Consider the following 27,368-nt stretch of genomic DNA (forward strand, 5'->3'; position numbering starts at 1 on the left):
CATGGGACAACTTTCAGACGTCCAGCTGAGCACACAGAGATGACCCAACTGCAGCCCATGCCGATCCAGCTATGAGTGACGTCTGAGACGTGGATATGGGTTTTCCAATTCCAAATCAGGAATCTTTATACTATTCTGTTTCTCTTGGCACAAATAAACAAATCCCTCTTGAGCTGTCGAGCAAGCGTAAGTGCCGTTTTTTATATTTTCTTGAAATTCCTTTAAAATTATATTAAAAGTATGAGCTACACATCTTCACTCAATAAAGACCTTGCATGCTGTTTCTTATCACCCAGTGTGGATAACTGCTAGTAACACAGTTTTGCAGGCCACTCAAATCTTGTGCTAAACCTACTAAACCTTTTTTCCCACTAGCAGCTAACTGACTGCTTGGCAGGATGCATTTCTGCTACCACCCATGGAGTTGTAATTTTATCAGCAATCAGTTGAGTTTGTTCTGAAACTAGTTTGTGACAATTGTACTTGTTACTGCAATTCCATAATTTAATAAAATATTGAGAGACACCAGTGAAACACTAATATAAAATGAATTTGTTTTGAAAGGATTTAATAGAAGTATATTGGTGAGGAATTGGGAGCTTTACAAGCAAAACCGCAGAAAATCATAGAAGTATAGAAAGATTCTGTTCTCAGAATGCCTTCCAATTATATTTAAGTTCTCAATCTAAAGACACAGGAAATCATGGAAGATGCATTACAGACATGGTTTATTTAAGAAAGAAAAACGGTTATTTATCTCAGTCAGAACAGTACTTAGAGAATGCTCCAACTCCCCTATCAAAATATTGAAGAATGAATATGTGTATGCATGGTTTCTTGCAACTTTATTTATTTATTTGAGAGAGAGAGAGAGAGCGCGTGCGGGGGGAGGGTGCAGAGGGAGAAGCAGACCCCCTGCTGGGCAGGGAACCTGCCGTGGGGCTCAATGCCAGGACCCCAAGATCATGACCTGAGCTGAAGGCAGACACTTAACTAGCTGAGCCACCCCGGGGCCCCTTTGTACGCAGGTTTTAAAGTACATTTAAATAAACTGTGTAAGTTGTCATGCTTCTTTTTTTATGACTCTTTAACTTATTTTCTTGATTAACCACCTCTTATTTGATTTTTAAGGTTTTGGGAGAAGCTTGGTTTTTGCAGCCTGTCAGGTTACTATTGATCCAGACTTTCTAGACCATTTTTGCTATAAACTAGCTTCCATAAGGTGGACTCGTCTTCCTTTTCCTGAGACAAAGAACTGGGAATTCAGTGTTTGCAAAAGAATTCCCAGACACTTACCCATCTTTTTTTTTTTTTTTTAATTTTTATTTATTTATTTATGATAGTCACAGAGAGAGAGAGAGAGAGAGAGAGAGAGAGACATAGGCAGAGGGAGAAGCAGGCTCCATGCACCGGGAGCCCGACGTGGGATTCGATCCCGGGTCTCCAGGATCGCGCCCTGGGCCAAAGGCAGGCGCTAAACCGCTGTGCCACCCAGGGATCCCCGACACTTACCCATCTTAAAGAAATCACTAATTTATGCTTTGTCCCATACAGGAAGATGGCCTGAGACAACACTAGGTGATGTGAAGTCTACATCAGAATCAACACAAATATGCTGGGTTGTAATCTAGAATTTGAAAAGTATGGCACCGTTCGTGACCTTCTATAGATGACGATGAGGATCGGAAAGAAGTGCACCCAATTCTCCTACTACTGACCATTTCTCATACAAGCACACAATAATCAGAATCTTCCTTCAACATAACCATCCATCCATTCTTTTATATTTAAAAGTTATTAATCAAGCACCTACTGTTAGGGATTGACTGCGTCCCCTCAAAATTCATACACTGAAGTCCTAACTTGGTATTTGGAGGTGGGGCCTTTAGAAGGTGATTGGGTTGAAATGATGTCATGAGGGTGGAGCCCCCATAAGAGCTCGCTTTCTCTCTTCAAGAGCACACACCGAGGAAAGACCATGTGAGTACACAGAGAGAAGGCAGCTGCCTTCAAACCAGGAAGCGAGCCCTCACCAGACACTGAATCTGCTGGCATCTTGATCTTGGACTTTCCAGCCTCCAGAACTGTGAGAATCAATTTCTGTTGTTGAAGTGACCCAGTTTGTGCTATTTTTTTATAGCAGCCTGAGCAGACTGATACCAACTATGTGCCAAAGTTATTCTAGACACTAGGGATGCACAGATGAGTAGAAGGAAATTCTGCTCTCATAGAGGACAGATTCTAGTGGAAACACTTATCCTCCCACCAGTCTGTGAGCTACTGAAGGGTACAAATTGTACTTAAACCACTATCACTTAGCACAATGTCTGGTGCAAAGTTTAAAGCAATGTTTCATTAGTTGAATTAAATAAAATTGAATCAAACTGAATTTAATTTTCGGAGTGTCAGATCTCACCAAACTCGGGAGTTATTTTTCTATCACGTTAGAGGTTTGGACTGGTCTCTATTTCTCTAAATTTAATTTGATTGATATAACAACCTTGTCTGAATTATGCCTCAACTGTACATAGACAATCCTATCCTTTCTTTTTTGCCAAAAGCAGACTTCAGTTCAGAAAATTGAATTCTGAAAGATAATATCAAGGCTTCTAAAATAATTTTTAAATGGCATGTTTACATATAGGAAACTTAGATCCTGAGAGCCAGTTCCAAAGTAAACAATGGAAATAGTCAAAGGTCAAAATATAAAACAAGGGAATTTCATCCAATCATAAAAGGATTAAATGTGAAATCTCCACAAACTATACAAAAACATTCCGAATGTAAGTGCATGCATTGACATTAATTATGTTGTCTTATTCCTACAACAACCATTATTGGGACTTAGTATCTTAAATGCTATTTTTCTTTTTCCAGTTCACAAATATTTTTAACACAGAAATTTTAGTTCAGCAAATATTTGAACGCCAACTTTTTGCCAGCATTGTGCTAGGGATACCAAATGGCTTTAGGGTAGAGCATCATCCAATTTTCACACTGATTTCTTCCCTGAAGAAGCAAACAGTTTTTCTCTTTCAAATCTGCTCCCATAGACTAGACTTCTCAGAGCTGGTGAGAAGAAAGCTGCCATATAGTCCTCAGCACCCATTGCCCTCTCACTGCTAAAAGGAAGTTATTTTCTTGAAACAGAAGAAAAGTACCTTGCCTCTATGAAATCTGATAGTCTGCTCTAGGGGTGTTGTTTTCTCCAGCTGGCCGCACTGCGCGATTCGCTTGTAGCACAGAGGCAGCAGAGTCCTGCAGGGCTGAGGAGGAGAAGGCCCGATCTACAGCCTCCCTGAGCTCGCGGGGAACTCCCCTGCAGGAATAAAGACGAACTCCTCCACATTCCCGGAGGCTTACATGGAAGCACTCATCGATGCTTTAGGAAGAAAAGCAGACTACAGTTTTAACAATATCATTAGTGCTATTATTCTTATTATTGGTCAAAAAAAAAAAAAATCAGAAGACCTGGGGCAGAGACAAAGATGGAAGATGCTGAAGCTTTCAAGAGGTGACACAACACCAACCAGCCAACTGAAAAACTATGATCTATAATAAGTCGTCCAAATCTTCCAAATATGTACATAAATACGCAGGTCTTCAGCAACGTCTTCTTCAGAGCCATGTAGCCGTAGAAGCATTAAGCCTAACGCTCTGAGGACACCCCACTTGGGTTTCCCTGAGCCATGAGGTGGCTCGGGCAGTTTGCACTCTTTCAGGAACAACACCGTAGAGAGCGAGCATCACTAACGTCCTGGGACAGCTGCCGGCCGCCTCCTAAGTCCCCCTCTACAGGAAGCGAAGCATACGACAAAGAGAAAGCAAACGGTATAAATGGTATTTCGTTAAGTGATCTTTTTCTTTTTTCTTTTTTTTCAAGGTGGCTTTTCCCATTGTGTGGTTGCTTTTTTGTTTTGGGTTTTTGTTGTTGTTGTTGTTTTTGTTTTTGTTTTTCCCTCTCTATATTCACAGCTCCTCCTGGATGGAGCTAAGTTATATAACTGTACTAGCAGAGAGAAGATAATTTGCTGGCCCCCAGTGATTTCCCCAGGATACTGAGAGAATGCGTAACAAGATGGACCCTGAAAGAGGAGCATCTGGTTGCCCTAAAATATAATGCTTGTCGCAGAGAAATCACTGTAAATAGCTTTAACAGAGACCAAATGTGTCTGCTTTAATCCATTGTTTTATCACCCACTAAGGGAATTTATTGGGGTGGGGGGGAGTGGGGTCATTTTATCAGGGCATGATTCATAACTCTTTATTAGAACCAACAGGTCAAGGTCTTTAGCTATAAAATGGAAAGTTAGAGTCTTGTTATCCAACCACATGTAAAATATGAAAACGGAGAAAATTGACGGAGAAGAAAACTAGTCTTTCCATAGGTTGGGGGGAGAGGAGAGACTGTATTCAAAGCATGATTTAGAGAAAGGAAGTCTGCATGTTTTGTTTTGTTTTGCTTAATTGAAACATACTTTAGTTGGGGAAAAAAATCATAACTGAAATTTCTCAAGTTGTACAATATTCTGATCCTGATAAATTGTTTTTTTTTTTAGTTGTCTCCAGGGAAATGAGGGCTGTAGCCTTAGGAGAATTAGCATGTACTAAAAATGAAATAACAGGCCTATTCATAAGAGGAATATGACCATCAAACACACAATTTTTTAAAAAGAAAACAACAAACAGTTAGTAATTCAAGCATGTGTTTGAAAAGTACATACATACTTAAGAAGCATTTATATCTTATTTAAAAAGTAATAAGCTGCCATGTGTTAAGGATAAAGGGTATTTCAGAACACGTAAAAGGAACAGCTCACTCCATTTCTGAGGACGGTCAGAGGAACACCAAAAAAACCCAACGGACTGACTTCTAGTGAAATCCAATCTCAAAGGGAAATTCAGGCATCGGTAGAGAGCCCATAGCATCAACACACCGCCAGCACTTTTCTTGTCAGGATGGCAAAAACACCAATGCGCCACTACTGCTGGGGACTCTGCACGATGCTCTGGCTTCCCTAGAATCCTCTCGCTTTGGACAATTATTCTGAACTTGAACGCAAAATTCGGTCATAGCATCCACAGCACTCTCCTCCCCACTTTAACTGCTCTGAATCCACTCTCCAGAGAAGTCTTACTTGTTTGATGTCTTTGGACCAAGTTGCATGTCACTTCAATTTGAGTAATGTTGCATAAATAGAAAAACAAATAAGGGCTGGCATTTGGGTAAAACTGAGACGTCTATCTTACTCCGTCTTCCAAGCTATTTTTTGTGCCCCAATGGTATGCAGGCAGTTTAAATCCGAAATAGCTTTAGTGTTTCCCCCACTGCAATCCCACCATTCTTACAGTGAAAGAACTCACTGCCGTCTTCACCAGCACACTGCAGCACGCAAACAACCTGAACCTTACTACAGATGATTGATTGAGTCACTAAAGGCATCCAAATCCTATAATTGAGCTGTCTGAACGGTATCAAACTCCCACAGACATGTGGCGGGTGAAGAACTCAGACCTATCTCATCAAAGATAAGCCCTGTTTAATTGGGATCACCAGCCTCCTTGCCTTGGTCTCACCCCTCCCACCCACAATGTTAAACACTATGAAGTCCCTCCTTCGCCGTGCCCAGGCATAATTTTTTTGATTTAATAAAGAGCTAATCCTTTGGCCAGTGTACTCTATACAGCCCGCATGCTCTCTATTACTGAACACATACCTTTAACATCTCTAGCCTCCCTGGCAGCTGCCTTTGGTCTCTGCACCAAACCTGCATTTGTTGAATAATAATTACCAATCTTGCACTTATTGAATAACAATTCAGCAAGGCTCTCTGACCTCTACTACATGTGACACTTTTCCTTTTGGATCATCTTGTCCTTCGCTGCATCTTGTCCTTCCTTCTGCTAAAGCAGAGAAAAGCAGGTCTGTCAAAAGCCGAGGCCTGAACATCCTGAGCTAACTGCAGGAGATACGCTGCGCCCTAACATCCACTCACTTCCACCCTTTCCTCCCCTCCTCCTCTGAGCTGCCAGTCAAGAGAAGCAACTCCTTTAGTGCCTGCATGTTTCTACTTACAATAAATTAATTATAGTGAGTATTGCTTTTGTTAAAGTCAGTCTTAGCCGCACAGTTACAACTGAGTTTTGATGATGTGTCTTCATTTAAGAATGACAGCCTGTGATGGGCTGTTCTTATCACCTTGAAAGGGGCATAAGGAAAAATCAGGCATAACAGAAATGTTCCATAACTTGGTTAGGGTGGTGGTTAAACCTGAATATATACATATGTCAATGAACTCTACCTGCCATTGATGCACTTCATTGTATAAAAAGTTATCACCTTCAAAAAAGTGATGGTAAAAAGACAGGTATAGACAGACACATAGATGATACATGGATGGATGGATAGAGAGATGATAGATAGATGATAGATAGATAGATAGATAGATAGATAGATGATAGATAGATGATAGATAGATATAGATAAATAGATGGATGATAGATAGAGATAGATGATAGATGATAGATAGGTGATAGATGATAGATGATTGATAGATGATAGATGATAGAAATAGATAGATGATAGATAGATGATAGATGATTGATAGATGATAGATGATAGATGATAGATAAAATGAAGCATCAGCTGACTGCAAAACTAAACTTATCCAACTAACAAACCATTCCCAATTTTCTAATTTTATCCCCAGGATCAAGTTCCCAGGACTGAATATAATTTGCAGCCTTTATTTCATTCAGAAATTGTCAATGCAAAATTCTAAAAGACTGGCCTGACAGCCAAGCCCTGCCAACTGTTTGATCAGACAACATGAATTATTACCTTGACACAACTGTACGAAAGGCAAGCAACCTAATGTCCCCCAAATATACCGCTGCTGGAGGCAAGACATCTGGCTTCAGCAGAGAATTTCCAAGAATCCACATTCTCCACAGCTCTCCCTTTCCATGGCGTGGGAGGGACCCCAAAGCAAGGGGTAGGAAGTTCAAGAACATGCGAAGCAAATTCTCTATAGGCTGTTCATAGAGCAGAAAACATTCGTCTTCTTCCCTGTGCAAGGATATCCTGAAGGTGAGAGCCAAGCTAGACTCCCACTTATAAATCAAAATACCCCTTTTGTTTTTACCTAACAAAGAAGAGAAAGGCGAGAGAGCAAGGTTATAAGGTGTCATTCTTACCTAGTGGGACTATGAAAAGGAATGCCGCTGCTGACAAGTGCGCAAGGTACATAAAGCACACGGCTTAGAAGCAACAGGGCGCACAATTAAGTACAATACGGGGAGAGCATGATTCTCCTCTGACAAGGTTGAATTGTTCAAACGAAGTCCTGGGGAGCACTGATATGAACACAGGAAAAATAAAGGAGAGCTAGAAGGGGATTCGGTTTCTAAATATCAGGTGTTACAGAGCAGAGGAAAAATACCCTAAAATAACTGAGTCTGATCAGCCCTTGATCATCCAAAGTAGTGGGAGAGAGGAATGCACATTAATTCCGAAATAGCAGGTAATTAAGAAACAATTTATCTTTAATTTTAGAAGGTAGTTACACACAGGGACTCCCACACCCACCCACCCACCCCTTCACGCTCCCCCGGCCTTAACATTCCTCACACTTCATCGTATGGCTCACAGCGTGGGTTCCCGCTGAAGGCAGGGGTGGGAAGAGCCGCAACAAAAGACGTGCATGCATGTTCTGTGAGAATGTTCGCTGTTTTCTGAGCGTAGATGGTGACAAATGACTTTAAAGTAGCTTAAAGAGAGAAGCGTCATTCATTAAAAATTATGTTCCTTTGCTCCTGAGCTAATACATGATAACATTTATTTTGCTTTCACAAGGCAGCAGCTTCCTGGCTGCGCATGAGGAGGCATTTCTGTATCAGCTGCACCAAGTCTTCATCAAGGCACTTCTTGACCATCTAAGGGACCGTCGCCTAACCAACCGAGTCAAGAGCGTCAATCTCATCAGGGACGCTACATCCTTTCAAAGGTCTAAAAAAAAGGAGGGGGAGGGTGCCTGGGTGGCTCAGTCAGTTAGGCATCCGACTCTTGATTTTGGTTCAGGTCATCATTTCAGGGTGGTGAGATCGAGCCCCGGATCGAGCCCCACATGAAGCCGGTTTAAGATCCCCTCTGCCTCCTCCCAAGTGCATGCACACGCTCCCTCTGTATTAAACACACGCACATTTCTGAATGTTAGCATGTAAATACTTAAATACTCCAGACATTTGGAAACATACACATGTCTTCCCAGGGACATGAAGTACCTGATACTACAGCGTGTACACACCCATGTGTGCCTGGCACAGCACAAAGCACTCTACGTACACCAACTCACAACCACTTCTTGAGGTAGGTACTATTACACCATCACATTAATAGACCAAAGAACTCTCGTTCATAGAGGATACACAGAGGCACAAAGTCCAGAGATGGAGCCAGAATTCAAACTCCAGTCTGTCTGAAACCTAAATCAACTCCATGCAACTGCAGAGAGCAAATCCAGATCTTCATGCCCAACAGGACACCCGTCTAACTGAGACGTAAGAACACTGAAACCCAGGGATGCCCGGGTGGCTCAGGGGTTCAGCATCTTCCCTCAGGGTGTGACCCTGGGGTCCTGGGATCGAGTCCCTCATCAGGCTCCCCACGGAGAGCCTGCTTCTCCCCTGACTGTGTTTCTACCTCTCTTTCTGTGTCTCTCATGAATAAATAAATAATTTTTTTTTTAAAGGAAAACTTTGGCCAAAAGAGGTTAAGTAACTAAGACCTGTCATGTAAGACTGTGGCTGGTGCCATATTTTTCTTCCCCAAATATAACCGGCTCAAAAGTGAGGAGTTCCAGTCTTTACCAGGCTGACGAATAAATGACACATGCATCACCACTGCACCAGCCAGCTAACGCAGAGGCCAACATAGCCAGGCCTGCAGTCTGACTCCAGAGACTCACATTCGACCCTCTCACTACAGAAGACTGGGTTCAAGGCCTGACTCCACCTAAGCTTATAATCTTGTATGCATCACCTAAAACACAGTCCTTCCTGAGGTATTTCCCATTGCACTGCCCATCCTGGGTCTTTCTGCCTGAACCTAGAGACGGGACCCTTCTGCAGACATCAGCAGCTCTAGGTCTCCGCGGTCACCATGGCAGGAAGACCTCCAGGAACACAAGCTCACCACGTGGGGGATGTTAGATACCCCCACCGACTGCTCGTCGACACAGGCCGGAAGCAGTAGCTGTCAACCCTGACTGCACATTAGATTCATCAAGGGAGCTGCTAAAAATCAGCAATGCCCAGCCTCACTTCCCGACCAATTAAATGAGAATCTCCAGAGATGGGGTCTTGGCATTGGGATTTTTTTTTTAAGTTCCCCAGATTATTTTATTGAATCCAATGTTGAGAGGACCTGAGCTAAAACATGGGTCAAATCCATAGTTGAGCACTGGGATTTCACAGAAGCCAAATAATGAAGTAAACACTTTGAAATAATACTTCTCTGTGTACTATATTTCTGATTTTGAAAGTCCTAACTCCCAAATTAAACGCTAGCATGCTATTTATAGATTTACAAAGTGTACACATATATACACACCTATGTAGGCTGTAATATTACTATGTGAGAGCATTATTTTCACATTGCTACAGTCCCATACTCTATACATCAGATTTCCTCATAAAATCAACATCAACGTGTCGGCTGTACTTCCATCCGACCACCACACTGACGCACGCACACGCTCTACCTTCACGCTGCTGCGCTATGAGGCCAGAATCTCACCTTTGTATCTTTCTAAGATTGAAGAACATGAGAAGTTATTTGAGCTGCTGACAAACGAAAATGTCTAGACTCTAGTTACAGTCACATATTTGAACCAAGAAAATAAATGCCTTAAACCCTGCTGGTTTCCTATTGTCATTTAAATTGGAACATTTTAATTTTTATAGCAACTTCTGCTGGATTTTTATATAAGCTTGTGTTTAATAATTTTTCATGTGTCACATGAAGAATTTAACGTGCACAACTGAAAGACAAAAGGCAATGGTATTAAGATATTTAAAATAAGTTGAACATTCCTTCCACGTTTTTCTGGATGACTTACTACCATAAATTACACCTTTTTGCACTATGCCATTTGTTTCCCCCAACTGTTTCTATATGGTGCAATAATTACATGCTCTATTGAATTCTAAAGGGTTGTTGAAAGGTTAGGTGAACAGAGAAAATGAAAGGAAATGTAAAGGAAAGCTGCAGTTTGCTCTCTATTGGTACATAAATAAAGATAAGTGAACAGGGATTTCTTGGAAAGGAAGGAAGATACCATGATTCTGTTCAGATTATATTGTACGCAGACTCTATGTTAGAAGACATGCACCTAAGCCACCTGAAAAGCAGTGTAATTTTGTCGTGTCCGTTTTTCCTTGCATAAGCAATAGAGTATCACAAAATGATATCAGAAAATGTGCTCGAATACCATACTAGTCGCATGTAAGAACAAATGGGCAGTATTATATACTATAAAAACCAAAGATAAAAATAAAGACGATTGGATGGTCTGTCTTGGTAGAACTCTTAGCCATCTGAATACAAGCACATCCCTTATAATACTTAGTATCTTAGTGGTTTAAAGCTGAGAAGGCTGATAAAGCTTATCTAGTGCAAAAGCCAGGAGATGCCAACAAAACCTCAGGAACGGACACACACAGATTCAGCTTCTTTTTTATTTTTTTTTATTTTTTAATTTATTTATTTATTTTTTTTACAGATTCAGCTTCTAAATCACTCTCTGACCTCCACTGGTAAGGCAAAGAATGGATGTGCTTTCTTGCACTCTGCACATACTGTGCTTTGGGAACCACCTTCCAAGGTTGCCCTTGGTGCTTTTTTCCCCTGTATCTAAACCTGGCATATGGAAGGAGGTGCCGATGAGAATGGAGGAACACACCCACACATTATGATTTGCTCTGGACCTCAGCTCCCCTATGAAGAAGCCAGTATACTCCAAATGCATTTATGCTGAATTTCTAAATAGATTCCTGATAGAAAAAGAACTAAAATTATCTCATTGCCAAACAAAAGTTTTCTGCGTTGAAATGTGACAGCTCATTGCTCAAGCAGCTTGTTGCCAGAAGGATACACACCGTTTCCAGCAGAAAATTGGTTTCGGGAACTTGCCCAACAGCCCAGACACAAAATCGACTTCCCTGGCTCTTTCCAACAGACCAACACCACTGGGACTCACCTCTGGTCCGTTCAACAGAGCCTTGAATCTCCTTCAAATTTAAGAGCCCAAACTAGCTCAACCAGATTATTCCTCCAATGCCAAAGACTGGCATTGCTTTCTGGAGCGTTTCTATTTCTCCAGTGATTTTACTCCACAGAATCGCTCATGACTACAGACAGCACTCCTTAATTAAGCCCCAACAGGGCTGAATTTAAGCTATCACCTGAGAAAATATATTCCACCATTACTCAGGAATGCAGTTTGCCACTACTGGGCGTGAATCGCTTAGCTCTATTAAACATATAAGTTTCCCTACAGTTCTATGCCATTATTCGCCTTCATAAATGCACATGTGTCCTTCATAGTTAGCATTTGAATATAAATAGAGAAATTCACGATTTGGTAATGTTTTCAAAGATGGACACTCACATTTATTTTTGTTTTTTAAAACTGCACCACTAGATGCAAATTTAGCAACCATTAAGCAGACTCTTCTAGTTTTATTGATTTAAAAAAGGAGACTCAGAGAGGCCATCGGCTTTGTTCCAATCATGCAGCCATCTAGAGCAGAACCAGCGCCCAAATCCAGCTCTGCTACTTCCTTATGCCTCCGTTCAATGAACAGAGGAAGCACATGACCAAACGGAAATGCAGATTCCCCCACGGAAAACACGATGTCTTTGCAGGTGACTCCTCGGCACCTGTCAGAAGCTGCCAAAGAAACGAGTCATCTTTCCATCTGAAGGGAACGAGACAACCTAAAAAATGAAAGACTCATGAGAGATCCCTGCTCCAGCCCCAGCCCCCCATAAAACTGTTACAGTTTTTTTTTTTTTTAGTTTTATAGACATATATTACTTTAAAGAAAATGTGAAAGGTAAACTCCATGTGTATAAGTTAAATAAATCAGGAGGCATGGTTTATTTGGAAAAAATGTATTTTTTTTTTGAAATCTTTGCTTTACTAAACTTTTCACTACAGTTTTCTCCGATATAATGACCTCCCTTATGATTAATAAATATTCTATTCAGGTGCAACTTTCTGGGCCATTTCTACTGCATTAGGCAAGGTACGCCTTTATACTATTGACTCCCCTGAATTTTGACTCCCTTTTTAATTGGAATTGGGAACACCACACAAAGTGTGAGATACCCATAAACAGTGGTGAGCTGATGCCAGCTCACGCATCCCACAAGGAGCTATCGTGGGCATCTCTGCCAACCCTGCACTCACTGGTTAGGGAATTTGGTGGTTGATCCTAATGGACAGGTGCAGGATGACACAGGGGAAGCATGAAGACAAACTTGTTTAGTTGCTTAGAACAAAAAATAAAGCATCACACAGAAAGGGCCCAGGGCTTTTATGGGAGTCCACATAGCCCGGACCCTGGGCCTGAGCAGCTTATCTCCCTGCACAGAAGAAGAAAAGGAAAGGACACCCCACTCCGGAAGGGAAGTTTAGGGAAACCATTCTAATGCCTCAGGTTCTACGCCAGGCTCAGCGCCCATGCCCAGTCAATGCACCCGAACCAACAGAGCAGTGATGGAGCCCAGGGGGAGCCCAGGCCGCAGCGGGCTGTGCATGCTGGAGCTCAGTGTCCACACACACACATCCAGAAAAGAGGAGTGACTTCGGCAGTCTCGCAACTACCATCTAGAAGCAAGAAAACCTGTGCAAATATATGCGAGAGGATAAACGGCCGTAGCAACAAGAAACAAAATGGCACTTTACACCTCTGGGCTGGCCTCAGGAGGAGTTGTATCTGTTAAGTGGAACTAAGAGATGGGAAAACATGAATAAAGCCAGCTGCTTTGGCCTAATCATCCCAGACCTGTCCTCCTAACAGGTAAATCCCATTCAGCCTGAATAAGTCCATCCAAAGCCGTCATGACAAAGCAAATAACCGAGTCAGAAAACACGCATGTCCGCCGCCCACCTGGGGGTCGTGCTGAGGGTTTCTGTGGATGGGAGCAATCACTGCGCTCGCAGCATGTTAATGACGGTATTAAACGAGGTTCGTTATTTTACTGTAGCAAAGAGTGGAAAGGATCTGTAATTAGCAGAGTCCTGATAAATTCCATATTACAACCTCAATCGGTGCTTATGTGGGGGAGGGCACATTTAGGGTCCATTTAGCATCGTCATATTCCTTAGGGGCTCCTTTGTGACCTTTATCCACCCAACCCATGGTGGGTAAGGGTGGCATGACTCTACCAAACACGACAATGGCCCATTTGCTATCCCCTGCTAAACACAACTGGCTTGCATTAATTAAAGACACAGCATGTGAGTCATCTAACATCCAAGGAATCTATGGCCAAGCCATCCAATTATTGTCCTAATGCTACTGTGCCTTTCCAAAATTCAGGGGACACACACGAACAAGAACAGGTCAAAATCATGAGAGTTATTCAAACCGACTTTGCAACTGGACCAGAGGACTGTACTTAGTCACGTACATGTGTGTGTAATACACTTGAATAGTGGATTTCATTCATGTAACCAAATATTTATTTTCTTCTAACCCAATTCCTGAGGTATGAATAAAAGCTCTGAGAAAGATTTGTTTATCTTCTCGTTATTAATATCTTTGGCTCTACTTTTATCATTGGGGGTTAATGAAAGTATTTGGGACAGGAAACATTTTTAAATTTTACAAGATTTTTTTTAAAAAATTTTTACAAGGTTTATTGGTCCAGTGTTTTTTAGAAATTATTATCTAATACATTTTATGTTGAGTTAATGGTGAAATATTTTGGCATTAAGAACAAAAGGAATTTTGCCTAAGGCTTTTCTCATTTGCAAAATGAACTAAAAAACAAAGCCCAACATTCTTCTTATTCCATTATCCCATTATGGGCTCAATCGGCCAATAAAAAGTATCCAGCTGAGTACAGGAACTGGGGTCCAATCTTAATTTATTCAGTTTGAATCCTTCCAATTAATCACCTCAGTTCAATAATTTCCAAATCTTATTTCATCTTGTCCCAGACAGACCCAACCTAAATGACGGTTTTGGAAGAAAGTGGCTGTTCTATCAGTCCGTTGAGAAATTTCCACTAGAAGATAAAAGGCCCACAGATTGGATATGGAAATTTACAATTCCAAGAGAATTTATTGTGTCCTGCAATAATTTAGTTTTGCATCTGTGCCCCTTCTAGGCAGGATCCATCACCAGTCACCGAACAAAATACCAAATTCTCAAACTCTCTGCAAGTACCCTGCAATTCATTTGCGTCGATTGCTTTTCTTTTTTTGTTTTGTTTTGTTTTTCATTTTTATATTAATATTTTTTAAAATAACATTCACTGAAGACCATTTAGAAAGCATACAGAAGCAAAAATAGAATGAAATTACTGATATTTTCCTTCTACTTCTATGAGATTTTGTGGGCATTCTGTTCTTTACTATATCAGTCCTCCCTGTGTCTGCGTGTGCGTGTAAAATATTCCAGAGAGCCGAGAGTTGGAATAGCTTGACCACATTACTCACTTTAGCCACATTAACCTATTTCTATCCGTCACACCAAGACTGTAATCTGGTCTCTGTCTTAGAATATTTTGAGCTTGGAATCCTACCTTAAGCTCATGTTATTGGTTGCTTCCTACGCCCCACAAGTGTCAATGAACTTCTTGCCTGGATCCTGACCATTTTACTTCTAACGTCTCCAGAGGCTTCTAGCTAACACTTTGTTTCCACCTGTGAGACCTGTCAGGTGTGCCTTCCCCGCTGGACACCTGGCCCCTTTTTGGTATTACCTTCTACTCTGTTCTACACTCCCCTATGGTCTTCAACTTCCAACCCCACCAGGGCTTCCTGCCTACATTCGCTTTCATTCCACTTGGATATCTTTGTCTCTTGCCTCTGAAGCCTAAGGAGATTTCCTACCCCTTTCTTTCTGAGCTCAGAGTGGGATCCCTTTTATAGAACAGTATCTTCAAGCAGGTACCTGCATATTCAACTAGGTCAAGCTTTATGCAGTTATAAAACAAGCATAACTTTCATTCTTTTTTCATAAGGATTTTATTTATTCATGATAGACACACAGAGAGAGGCAGAGACACAGGCAGAGGGAGAAGCAGGCTCCCTGCAGGGGACTCGATCCCAGGACCCCGGGGTCACACCCTGAGCCAAAGGCAGACGCTCACCGAGTCACCCAGGCATCCCTCGTAACTTTCATTCTTGGAAAGCAAAGCACAGATGCACATGCTCATCCCAGACAGGAAAGACTGCTGTATGATTTACACGTTCAGGGAGTAGTGATGACATCCTTCAACGTGATGTTCTGAGGTTGACCCTCTGGTCCTCTATTCTTACCCTGAGGCCATGCCCCAACTGCTTTCCCAACTCCAACACTAACAATTGCCATTATGGGGGAAGTTTGCGTTTTTTTTTTTTTTTAGGAAAACAAATCAACATACAAACATAACCACGATTATCCGTTAGCTGTTATTGCTTCCTCCTGGTTGAATATCGCTACTTTAAACTCACAATCAAAGCTGTTGTGAAAAAATCTTAAGTCCAAAACTTGGACCTCTCAAAAGTTCCTATTTCTTCTCTGATCCTTCATGAAGCACTCGGCTACATTATTCAGAACACCCAAAGCAACAATCAGGAAAGAGTAAACAAGGCAGGAAACTTTCAACTGAAAGGCAAGAGGCAAAAGGTCCAGGCAGGCAGACCAACGGAGCACCGGCTACCATCCCCCTTCCTGTTTAAAGAGTCACTCCAGCAACGCTCTCCCCTCTCCTACATCTCTTCTCTCTAATGAGTCATTTCTAGCAACTTGAAACAAAGAGTGATGATTTCTGCTTCCCTCCTCCCCTTAACAACTCTCTACTTTCAAAACAACACCCCCCCCACACACACACACACAGACTCAGATTACAAACTATTCAGTGCACATCTAGCTACTTGTAAGAATAAAAACAGTCAGGACTGGACATGAAGATTTATTATATGTTCCTTTCCTTCTCTTCTAGAGGACAAAATACACAGCTAGTTGGAAAATCATACTAAAGAAACAAAGTAAAAACCATATTGGGGACACCCACTCCCCACTCCCTACTGTAACCCCAAGGGGAGAGTGGATGCCTAAGAGCATCTCCCCAGAAGTGTGAGGGTGATTCTGGATGGAGAGGATTGCCGACCACTTCTGTAGTGAGTAGCAGACCTAGAAGTATGCCGATGCCGGGCGAGCCTGGGAAAAGGGTCAGCAGAGAGGAGAAGGAACAAGTAAACATCACCTCTGGTTTCCTAAGCAGCAAGTCTGAGGGACGGGGGATTTCTAGGTTTTTGTGAACTTAGAATAGGCACTTGAAAGTATCTAGTAAGATGACTCAGCTTGCTTTCCCCAAAGGAGGCCCACCCAAAGAATGAAGAGGTCTCTACAGGCATCCTTGTGAGAGTGACATTGTATTTAAACCCTATGTGGCCATCCCTGACATACCACCGTGAAGCTCGGGGGTCAGGACAAGCTGGGAGTCCCACCACTTCCTTAAGATCATCCAACTTTTGGATGATTATTCAAAATGTTTCACTGTAGAGGCACACACTGTAGGTTTCAAGCAGATGCAGCATATTCATGTCCGTCCACGGGAAGGCTGTCATGCTGATGGGCAAGACCACCATGATGCACAAGGCCATTCAAGGGTATCTGGAGAGACTGCAGCCTCGCATTGGTGGAATGGGGGCTTTGTGCTCAGTAAGGAAGACCTTGCTGAGTTCAGGGACATGCTGCTGGCCAATAACATGCCAGCTGGTGTCATATCATAGCCCTGTGTGAAGTCACTGTGCCAGCCCCGAACACTGGTCCGGGGCCCGAGAAGGCCTCCTTCTCCAGGCTTTACGCCGCCACTAAAATCTCTAGGGGCACCATTGAAATCCTTAGTGAATTGCAGCTGATAAAGACTACAGACAAAATGAGAGCCAGCAAAGCCACACTGCTGAACATGCTGAACATTTCCCCCCTCCTCCTTTGAGTCGATCATCCAGCATGTGGGTGGCAGCGGCAGCACCTACAACCCTGAAGTGCTTGACATCACAGAGGAAACTGCATTCTCACCTCCTGGAGGGCGTCCACAACGTTGTCAGCGTATGTCTACAGGCAGGTTATTGCCAACAGTGCCCCTTTCCATCATTAATAGATATGAGCAGGTCTGGCTTTGTCTGCAGAGGCTGGTAACACCTTCCCACTCACTAAAAGAGTCAAGGCCTTCCTGGATGACCCATCTGCCTTTTTGGCTGCTGTCACCGTGGCCGCTGCCCCCACTGCCGCACCTGCCGCTGCCGCAGTCGCAGCCTAGGCTGAAACAAAGGAAGAGTCGTAGGAGTTGGAGGATGATGCAGGATTGGTCTCTTTGGCTAATCATGGAAAAGCAATCAACTCAGCCAACTTTATTTGTGAAACAAGAAAACAAAGGCTTACTTCTCTTAAAAAAAAAAAAAAAAAAAAAGAATGAAGAGGACCACATTAGCAAAAACTTGAAAAGAGGGGAGGGAAAGCAATGCTGCCTCTACAGGACCCCCTGCATTATGCTACAAAAGGTACCAGTTGGACACAGAATGTGTCATCCACCATGACACACAAAAGAGCCAATGTTGCATGTCCTCCGGTCTAGAGAGTCAGCTATGGACAACAATAGGTGGGCGGCACTGGCATCTGGGCAAAACCGATACTGAGGGAGTGGACCAGCCTTTCTGCGGCCACACCGTATGCTGTATAAATACCGCAACTCCCTCCCTTCCCTCCACTGCCAGGAATGGAATCTCGAGCCCAGTGAAACAGCAGCAGGACCATGAGTAGGGAAAAGAGAAGACTGGGAGATAGAGCTGGAACAGCTGAGATAATAATATGCAAATCTGACTGTGTATTTAGACAAAAGAAACATTTAAAAGGCAGTTGACTAGAATATGTAAAGGTTGAAGACTGTTTGCTACTGCCACGTGAGAATACTGGTTTAAGAAGGTGGTGGGGCAGCCCGGGTGGCGCAGCGGTTTAGCGCCGCCTTCGGCCCAGGGCGTGACCCTGGAGACCCGGGATCAAATCCCACGTTGGGCTCCCTAAGTGGAGCCTACTTCTCCCTATGCCTGTGTGTCTGCCTCTCTCTCTGTGTCTCTCATGAATTAAATAAATAAATAAATAAATAAATAAATAAATAAATAAATAAATAAAAATAAAGCCCACATCAGGGTCCGCGCTCAGTGTGGAGTCTACTCAGGAGTCTCTCTCCCTCTCCCTGCTTACACAGGTGCTCTCCTCCTCCCCATCTAAAATAAATGAATGAATAAAATATTTCAAATAAACAAAAATGCAGGACTAAAAGTCTGTCATACAATCTGGCTTCAAAAATCAAAGAGAATTTTTTTAAATGGCTTGTACCAGCCAACTTTACATTTAAGGTATGAGTTTCTCTTAACAATGTAGAGGATGGTCTGTAAGTTACAAAACAAAACAAAGCAAAACCAAAAAAGCAAAAACAAAAACACCTCAGTTCTCAACAGAGTTTGCTTAAAAGGGCATCAGGCCCACGGAGGCTCATCTGCTTAGACCAAGACTCCTCGCGCTGTCTGCCCAATTACTAACACTTCCCTACTGTTTATTACAAAACCCTACCATAGTATCAAGGTTCTGTTGACAACATCAGGCTTTTTGTGCCCACAGATGTTTACATGCAGAAATGAAACATCTTAAAATTTCTTCTCATTTATTTATAAAGATATTTCTGCCACTAACAAAATCCAGTGTATATATCAAAATGCAAATGATAACATTTAGCCAAGTGTGTAATCTGAACAAAGAAAAAGAAGCTCTAGAGACACTGACAAGCCAAACTAACACCGGCATAAGGAATCTTAATATTTGTGCTTTTTGTATGACTCCCCAGTACAATTACAAAAGGGTTGAAAGATAACAAATTACTGAATCCCATTTTAAAATGAATTAGAATCTTAATCTCCGTTGTAACTTGCCAAGATTTCCAAGAAGATATTTAACTACACTCCCACTTGGCCTCATTAAATTTCATATAAATGTGTTTACCATCACAATTGTACAACTTCGAGAATATTGCCTTATAAATATTTTATCAACAAGAAGTACTAGAACTCCCCCACCCACTGACTATGAGAAAACAAAACTGTCTTTCTCAAGTTGGAGAGAAGAAAAATTTCCTTATATATCCACAAGTTTTGACAAATGTGGGGAATTTATCTTGAGTCATTATGAAGGGAAGCTTCTAGATTCCAATTGGAGAAACCTGTGAAGGACATTAGTTCCTCTTGAGCTTTGAGGATTGAAACCCGGCCTGTTATTTTCTGACCCCAATCTTCATAACCTCTAGATGATTCAGCTATTGTAAATTGAGAAGCTACAGTGATTCTGGATGTACAGAGATGTTAGAAACTGGACATATTTTATTCCTGTAGTTAAGAGCTTTAAAAAATAATGGTACCATCCTACTTTCCAACACACATGTAAAACCGTCAGTAACTGTCTTTATCTCAGTTTGCATTTCAGGATTTGAAAGTACTTGAGGGGCCCCTGGGTGGCCCAGGCGGTGAAGCGCCTGCCTTCGGCTCAGGTCATGATCTCAGGGTCCTGGGATCCAGCCCCCCATGGGCTCCCTGCTCAGCGGGGAGTCCGCTTCTCCCTCTGCCTCTGCTGCTCCCCATTCTCACACTCATTCTCTCACTCTCAAATAAGTGAAATTTAAAAAAAAAAAGTTATTGAGCTCATCATGGTGTTAACTTAGAGGAAAATGAGAAAGGGCCATTATTAATTCTTTTAAAAGATAATACTTGTCAGGACGCTTGAGCGGCTCAGTTGGTTAAGCAGCCGACTCTTGGTTTCAGCTCAGGTCATGATCTCAGGATTGTGAGATTGAGCCCAGCATCAGGCTCCAAGCCCCTCTCCCTCTGCCCCTCCTGCTCTCTCTCTCTCCTCTCTCTTTCTAAAATAAATAAATAAATCTCTTTTAAAAATAAAATAAAAATACTACCCATCTCTGCCCTACACTGAATTCTTTGAACCCTATTTCAAAGACTAAGTGAATGGTCCATAAGCAAATGGATAACCTGATGGCTACAAATCACTTTCTACCTCTAGAATCTTAAAAAAAAAAAAAAAAGATAATGTTAATGGTTCAGAAAAAAAATAAAATAAAAATTGATGCCTGTTGAAGTGTGTTTTAAATCATTTTCAGAAATAACCAGCAGAATAATGGATCTAAATGTTTAAGCCAAATTAAATTGCCTACAAATGATCAGAAATCATGGTTGCCATGGTTTCGGGGGCCCAGAATATGGTGTATGGACTAAACAGTGCCTAGCAGCAAAAAATGCCTGTGTATTAAGTGCAAACCACAAAAAAATAATAATAATAATAATTATAGTGTTCTCAGGCATCTGAAATCTTTCAAAAATAACAATAATAATGATTAATAATAATTTTTTGAAAAAAATAAATAAATAAAATAATTTTTTGAACTGTCAGCTGATCTTACCCACTAGTGCGACAACAATCACTTATCTCCATCCTGGGTTCTCAGGCTTATCGCTGCACCACAACCCCAACTCTCTGGCTGTTTAGCAGAGAAGGAAATGGCCTTATGATCATGATGAAGAAAGTCACATGTAGCCTCTGGTCTGACAGGTATTCTTTTTTTTTAAAGATTTTATTTTGAAGTAATCCCTGCCCCCAATATGGAGCTCGAACCCACAATCCTGAGGTCAAGACTCATATGCTCCACCAACCGGCCAGACACTACCTTACAGGTATGCTTAATGCTCAAAAAGAAGCTCTTGACTTGTTACAAGTTGCTTAAAGTTACTTTCCCCAAAAATCTGAAACTCTATGGTGCCTTTAATTTTTGTTTTAGTTTCTATTTTCACTAAAGCAGATCTGTGTTTTCCTTTATGTCCTCCATCCGACTCCAATATGGAGTTTTTATGGATTTCAAATCAGTCAGTGAATCAGTCAACAGTTATCAAGCAACACTATGTCAGACGCTAGTCAGACGCTGAGGTTACAAAATAAATTAGACAGTCTCTTGCCTTATAAGAGGTTGGTTTGTCAGTCCCATGATTAAACTGATTTATTTCTAATATTTCTAATATTATTTCTAATAAGTGTAGTAAAGCTATGGTAAAAATATGGACACCATATTCTGCACAGAATCAAAGAAAGTCAGGAATATTCCTTGAGTTATGTGTCAGTCAGTAGTGGGAATCGGCCAAGTGCCAGGGGAGCAGGAAAGAATTCCACTTAGAAGGACAGCAGAAATCTTGGCTTTATGTGTCCAAGGAATTGTAACACTAAAAGCCACTAGAGAGCACAATATGTCAGGTGAGGAATGGCAAGGAAGTAATTTGCAGCAATATGGGCAGAGCAAGATCCTAGATCTCTGTGTGTTAGCTGAGGTTAGCAGTATGGACTTTATTCTGGAGGTAATATGGAATCACTGAACAATTTTAAGTAGAAGAGCCATGTGGTCTGATTTGTCTTTTGGATAGATGCCTTTGGAGGACAAATCTGAAAGGAACAAAAGCGAAAACAGACCATTTGGGAGGCTATCTGTGATGGTTGATTTTATGGGTCAACTTGACTGGGTCATAAGGTGCCCAGATAGTTGGTCAAACAGTATTCTAGGTGTTTCTATGATGGTGTTTTGGGGTAAAATCAACATTTAAATGGGTGGACTTGGGTAAAGCAGATGACTTCCATATTGTGTGTGGGCTACATCCAGTCAGTTGAAGGCCTGAATGGAATAAAAAGGCCAATCCTTCCTCAAGCAGGAGAGAATTCCCCAAGCAACTGCCTGTGGTCTTCCATCTGCAACATTGCTTCGTCCTACCTGATGGCCCCAGAACTAAAATACTGGCTCTTCCTAGGTCTCCTGCACCACCAGATGTTGGGCTTACCAGCCTCTGTAATGACATAATCCAACCCTTTCTAATAAGCCTAGCTAGCTAGCTATCCAAATATCTATCTTCTATTGGAGATCTATAGATACAGATGTACTTTCTGCACATACAATTCTATTTCTCTGGAGAACACTGACTAATACACTATTGTGGCTGAGAACCACATAGGAGGGGCTCAACTGGGAGTAGTGATAATAAAGCTGGAAATGAAAATGATTTAAGAAGGAAAATAAGTGGCTCTAATGACTAAAATGTGGGGGTTTCAGAGGAGGATAGGAGTCAAGGGTCATCACTTAGTTTATGTGCCCAGGTACATGACTGTACCACCAACTGAGGTAAAGATCCTAAAGGAGGTGAGGACCCAGGCGGGTACAAGTAGTTAGTACAAGACATGTTAAGTTTGAGGTGCCCTGAGCATCAGAGTTGGGAATAGGAGTACAGAGCTCCAATGAGAGTTTGAGGCTAGAAATGCAGATTTGCAAGGCATCTTCTATCATTTAGAACCACATACGAGACTAAATAAGATCACCCAAGGAAAGGATGAGTAAGGAGAAAAGTAGTAAGCCAGCAGCAGAACTTTGGGAAACACCCATATTTAATGGGTGGGCAAAGAAATTAGGTCACAGAGAGTTTATACAAGAAATGTCAAGAACCATAAAGAGTCAGAGTTTACCCAACTTGCAAAGTAACAATTTAGCCGGCCACAGCTTCAGGGGTGCTGGCAGGAGACATAAATTGGGTAGGTCAAGATCAAGGACTTTATCACTGACAATGGTAGAAGTAGGTCTTCTACTGTCATGTTCTTGCACCGGTCTCCCCAGTACCAATTCCCGCAGGGTGGTGCTATACTACATCTCTTCTTTCTCCCCTAAGAAAAGGGTTGAAGAGAGGAAAGAGCCGTTAAGAGTTGTGAGAAAAAGTCATTATAGGCAGTAAAGCTAGAAAAGCTGACCAAAGGGAATAGGCCCACTCCAAGATGACCAGAGTCACTTCCCGCCGCAGACCAGAGCCATGACATGCACCAAGCAAAGCGGTCACCTGTTGATTCTCTACACAAACAACCGGTGGGTCTCGATCATTGAGAACCAACCAAAACCTAACCATCGCAAGAAGACAGCCTACATTTAGGTACAGCGGTATCGAGGGATGGTGATGAATCTTAACTAGGAAAATTAAAACTCTCACTTCCCTCCTTTACTAACTCACCGCATCCCCGAGCCACAGTTCAACAACATACTCCCATGGAGGGCAAATAAGCAAAAGATCAACTCTTTGTGTTGAGGAAAGCTCGTCATCAGATATTCTGAGGTCAGTGGTGCACGTTATTGCTGTGCGGAGGACCGACGTAAGCTTTCTTGGGCAAAGGGTTCTCTGGAAAAGTACTTACAAACTTGTTTGGGAGTTTCAAGCATGCTTTAACCCCACAAGTACCTTTAATTACTTAAGCATATGTGTTTTACGGTTCGCTAAGGAAGTTATGATCTCTGGATACAGCTTTATAAATTTGGGGTGTCTCAAAAACCTTACTGTGTTGCAAAATATGGCACCTCTATGGAGATCCAAACAGTTCAAAAAAAAAAAGGAAAAATTAAAAAATTTTAAAAATTTAAAAAAAAGGATGCCTCAAAAAGGAGAATCTAATTGTGGGTATACACCTCCCAAAATATATATTTTATATATCTGTACATACATATTTTTAATTACGTGAATTACATTTGTCTTTTTAAAACAATGTTAGTTATTAAGACAGCAAAGTCACTCACATACCCCTCGGACCAGTTTTCATACAAACATGCAGTATATAAAGAGATCACTCGTAGTTTCAAGGCTCCTGTGAAAGAACATAACCAGCCACACAAATCAATTTTAACAGTAGTTCCAACACCCGACACTTCAATTATGGGATTTTTACACTCACACAAGTCTTTCATGATCCCTTTATGCCTATGCTCCATAATGGATTTGCCCATCTCTCGAAACCCAGATCAGGATCTGCCTGCCCTGACATCACATCCCATTCACCACTCCCACCCTCACAGAGCTCGGCCCTCTCTACGGGAACGTTCCTAAGTCTGTCTATCGTTGTTCTTACAGTGCTGTGTGGTCATTCATTTGCTCAAGCACTTGTCTCCCCAACATTCTTTCTAGCAGGCTGAGACTATTATACGGCTCTGAAGGGGATGGGAGAGCAAGTACAGGATCATTTTCAAACTTAATAAGGCAAATCAAGACATTCCAGTGAAAAGGAGCCCTGCCATGAAAAAAAAAAAAAAAAAGGTTTTAATTAGTTTTTGTTTTTGTTTTTTTTTTCCCTCCAATAGTCATCATTGTTCCCTCTTATCCTGCCCCACTTTAAATCTGTTTTTTGGGGATGCCTGGGTGGCTCAGCAGTTGAGCATCTGCCTTCGGCCCAGGGTGTGACGCTGGGGTCCCAGGATCGAGTCCCCCATCGGGCTCCCTGCATGGAGCCTACTTCTCCCTCTCCCTGGGTCTCTCTGCCTCTCTCTCTCTGTGTCTCTCATGAATACATAAAATCTTTAAAATAAATAAATAAATCTGTTTGTTGTTGTTGTTAATTTGTTTGGGATGGAATGCAAAGCAAACAAGCATTAAACACTATAACTTTATCCCAAGAGAAACGGAATAGAAGCTCAGGAATAGGACCATCCACTTTGAAAATATGGTGAGACCACTGATCAATTCAGTGGTACAGGCTGCCGGACATTCTGGGCCCCAGAATTAGTTGCCAATCCAGACCTCCCAGAATCAGGTAAAAAGGCCTCCTGTGTCTCAATGCAATTTCAGAGGCTTTGAGCAAAAACCGACAAACCCAATAACCACAGAATCACAAGTAAGAGGCTGATAGTCTGGAGGCAGAGGCAGAAAAATCTTAGAGGTTATTAAGGTCTTTGCTAATCAATCAAGAAAGAAAGAAAAAAAAACACATTGAATTCTTACTAATCATTCAATTCCTATCAATACATATCAATTTTTACTAGTCATTCGGGTTGGACACTTATTAGTCTACTTAAAATGTAAAATTAAAATTAGTTAAAATGTAGAATAAGACTGCACTTGTGGAGCAGGTAACAGTGTGAAGCAGCACATAATCGATGCTGAAACCAGAGAGACTGAATATACGTGGGATGGCCCCGTGCGCTGGCTCATCCAGGACTGTTCTGGTTTATGCCTTTTGTCCATTTGTATGATAAATGATATGGTCCAGTGTCGTTCATGAGCCAGGATCTCCCCCCTTTAGGGTAATAATACGCACCGTTAATTCTTTACTGGGATAGGAAGAGAAGTAAGCCACCATTTTTTGCCTTTGGAAATGACACCTCGTAATTCTACATTACAGGAATTTTCCTGGTTTTTATTTTATTTTTTGTTTTGTTTTGTTTTGTTTTGCGTTTGTTCTTCCATTAGAATCTAGATGCCGAAGCCTGATTACTTTGGTTTTGTCCAACCTTTTGAAGTAATCGGTGACACTCTTAGACAATACTCATGTCTCACACTTAAAAAACGACAAACCAGTATCTTGGAGCAAAGGCAGAGATGAAAACAAGGGAATTTTACTTTTCAGTTTAGTCTTTTCTGCAATGTTTTAATTTTTTTCCATGTGAATATAGCGTCTTTGTGTTAAAAGTAATAGTATTTGTTTTTTTTTTTTTAATTGTGTGACTGTGTTATCCTTGTAATAGAAATATTTAAGCAGCAAAGACAGAATGAGGCCTGCCATCCCCACAATCGCCGGCTTGCTGGGAAGGCCCCGCTCGCAGAGAGCTGGAGTGCAGGCAGGCCTGGCCTAAACTGGCCGACGCGCCCGCGACCTGGACAAGTTCTTAGGGACACTGACGAGCTGCCGGCAACATGTGCGGCGGGGGTGGAAATGCTTTTATAGACTCTGTTTGTTGTTGTTTTATATTCACTTTAAAGCCCTCAGGAAAGCAGGGGGAGGGATTAAAGGTTCATAATAAATTTTACAAGCCTGGGCAGTGAAGAAAAACTCCCGAGTGTTATGAGGTGTTAAATAAATCGAGTTGGCTCAACTTTCTGCCCCATTGTCGTGATGGCCTTTACACTTCTCACAATGTGGAGACAATTAGGTGTTAGCCTGGCTTGGAAAGATAAATGTCCAGCTTCCAGACAAGAGTGCTGATTTAGCATGTGTTCTGTGGGCCACAAAATTATTGTTCTAATCAATCCTGGCTTTCATGTTTGCACAAATGCGTATCAGTAAGAATAAAGATAGAAAGTGATGGAAAACTTAATTCCAAATGCGAATACTTCTATTTTCTCCCTCAATATTGAAGTTTTTCGGCAGGGATGGTCATAAAAAGACTCCAGAGGCAGTAAAGGACTGATACAGCTATTTTCAAGTGTCACTAAGAAGCTAGTGTTCTGTGTGTTTCAGACTCAATAATGGATACAAAATCATAGTGTAAAATCATTTACCTATTTTGCTATAGAAGTTGGTTTACCCACATGGACTTCTCCACTACCCATTATAACTCTCCTCATTACCTTAGAATTTTATGCATTACGGAGAAGTTGACAGCAGTAACTAAAGCAGCAGTCATCTTCTGCGCGTGGGATCTTTGCAGTTCCAGCAAAGCCAGTTTGTTAAAGACAAAACACCACTGGCAGCCTCGTGGTACATATCCTTAAACCTTTGAAAGTCTGCAAATCTGTGAATACCACTATCCAATACAGTTGCTCTCCTACGAAAAAAGAAAATAGAGCAATTTAAGCAACCCGAGACTTTCATTTTTGTCAAGGAGAGGGGCAGCAGGGCTGGTCTGGATGTTTTCTCCATCACCAATACAGTTCCAGTCAAAATCTTTCCCACAAAGGACTAAGTTATTTAAATAGTTATTTGTTGTGTTATCTTATTTTTTTTAATTTTTATTTATTTATGATAGTCACAGAGAGAGAGAGAGAGAGGCAGAGACACAGGCAGAGGGAGAAGCAGGCTCCATGCACCGGGAGCCCGACGCGGGATTCGATCCCGGGTCTCCAGGATCGCGCCCTGGGCCAAAGGCAGGCGCCAAACCGCTGCGCCACCCAGGGATCCCTCTTATTTATTTTTTAAAAAAAGTAGAAATCAATAAATCAAGTAAATTCAAAACTGGCTATTGGAGAAGACCAATAAAATAGACAAACCTTGGTAAGTTTAAATAAAATAAGAAAAACACACAAATAACA

The 27,368-nt window shown here is 41.7% G+C and overlaps 1 long non-coding RNA gene and 1 pseudogene across 1 annotated transcript in view; one reads left to right on the forward strand and one right to left on the reverse strand.

The window, feature by feature from the left end:
* The window catches only part of LOC140611991 (uncharacterized), a 113,680-nt gene that overhangs the window by 41,631 nt on the left and 44,681 nt on the right, over positions 1-27,368 (reverse strand). The window contains exon 8 of the long non-coding RNA XR_012013341.1: positions 26,688-26,884. This is a non-coding gene — a long non-coding RNA (uncharacterized lncRNA). The remainder of the gene's footprint in view (positions 1-26,687; positions 26,885-27,368) is intronic.
* Positions 13,162-22,180, forward strand: LOC140611574 (large ribosomal subunit protein uL10-like; annotated as a pseudogene).

This window comes from Canis lupus, chromosome 20 (genome assembly GCF_048164855.1).
Source record: "Canis lupus baileyi chromosome 20, mCanLup2.hap1, whole genome shotgun sequence".
Taxonomy (NCBI): Eukaryota; Metazoa; Chordata; class Mammalia; order Carnivora; family Canidae; genus Canis; species Canis lupus.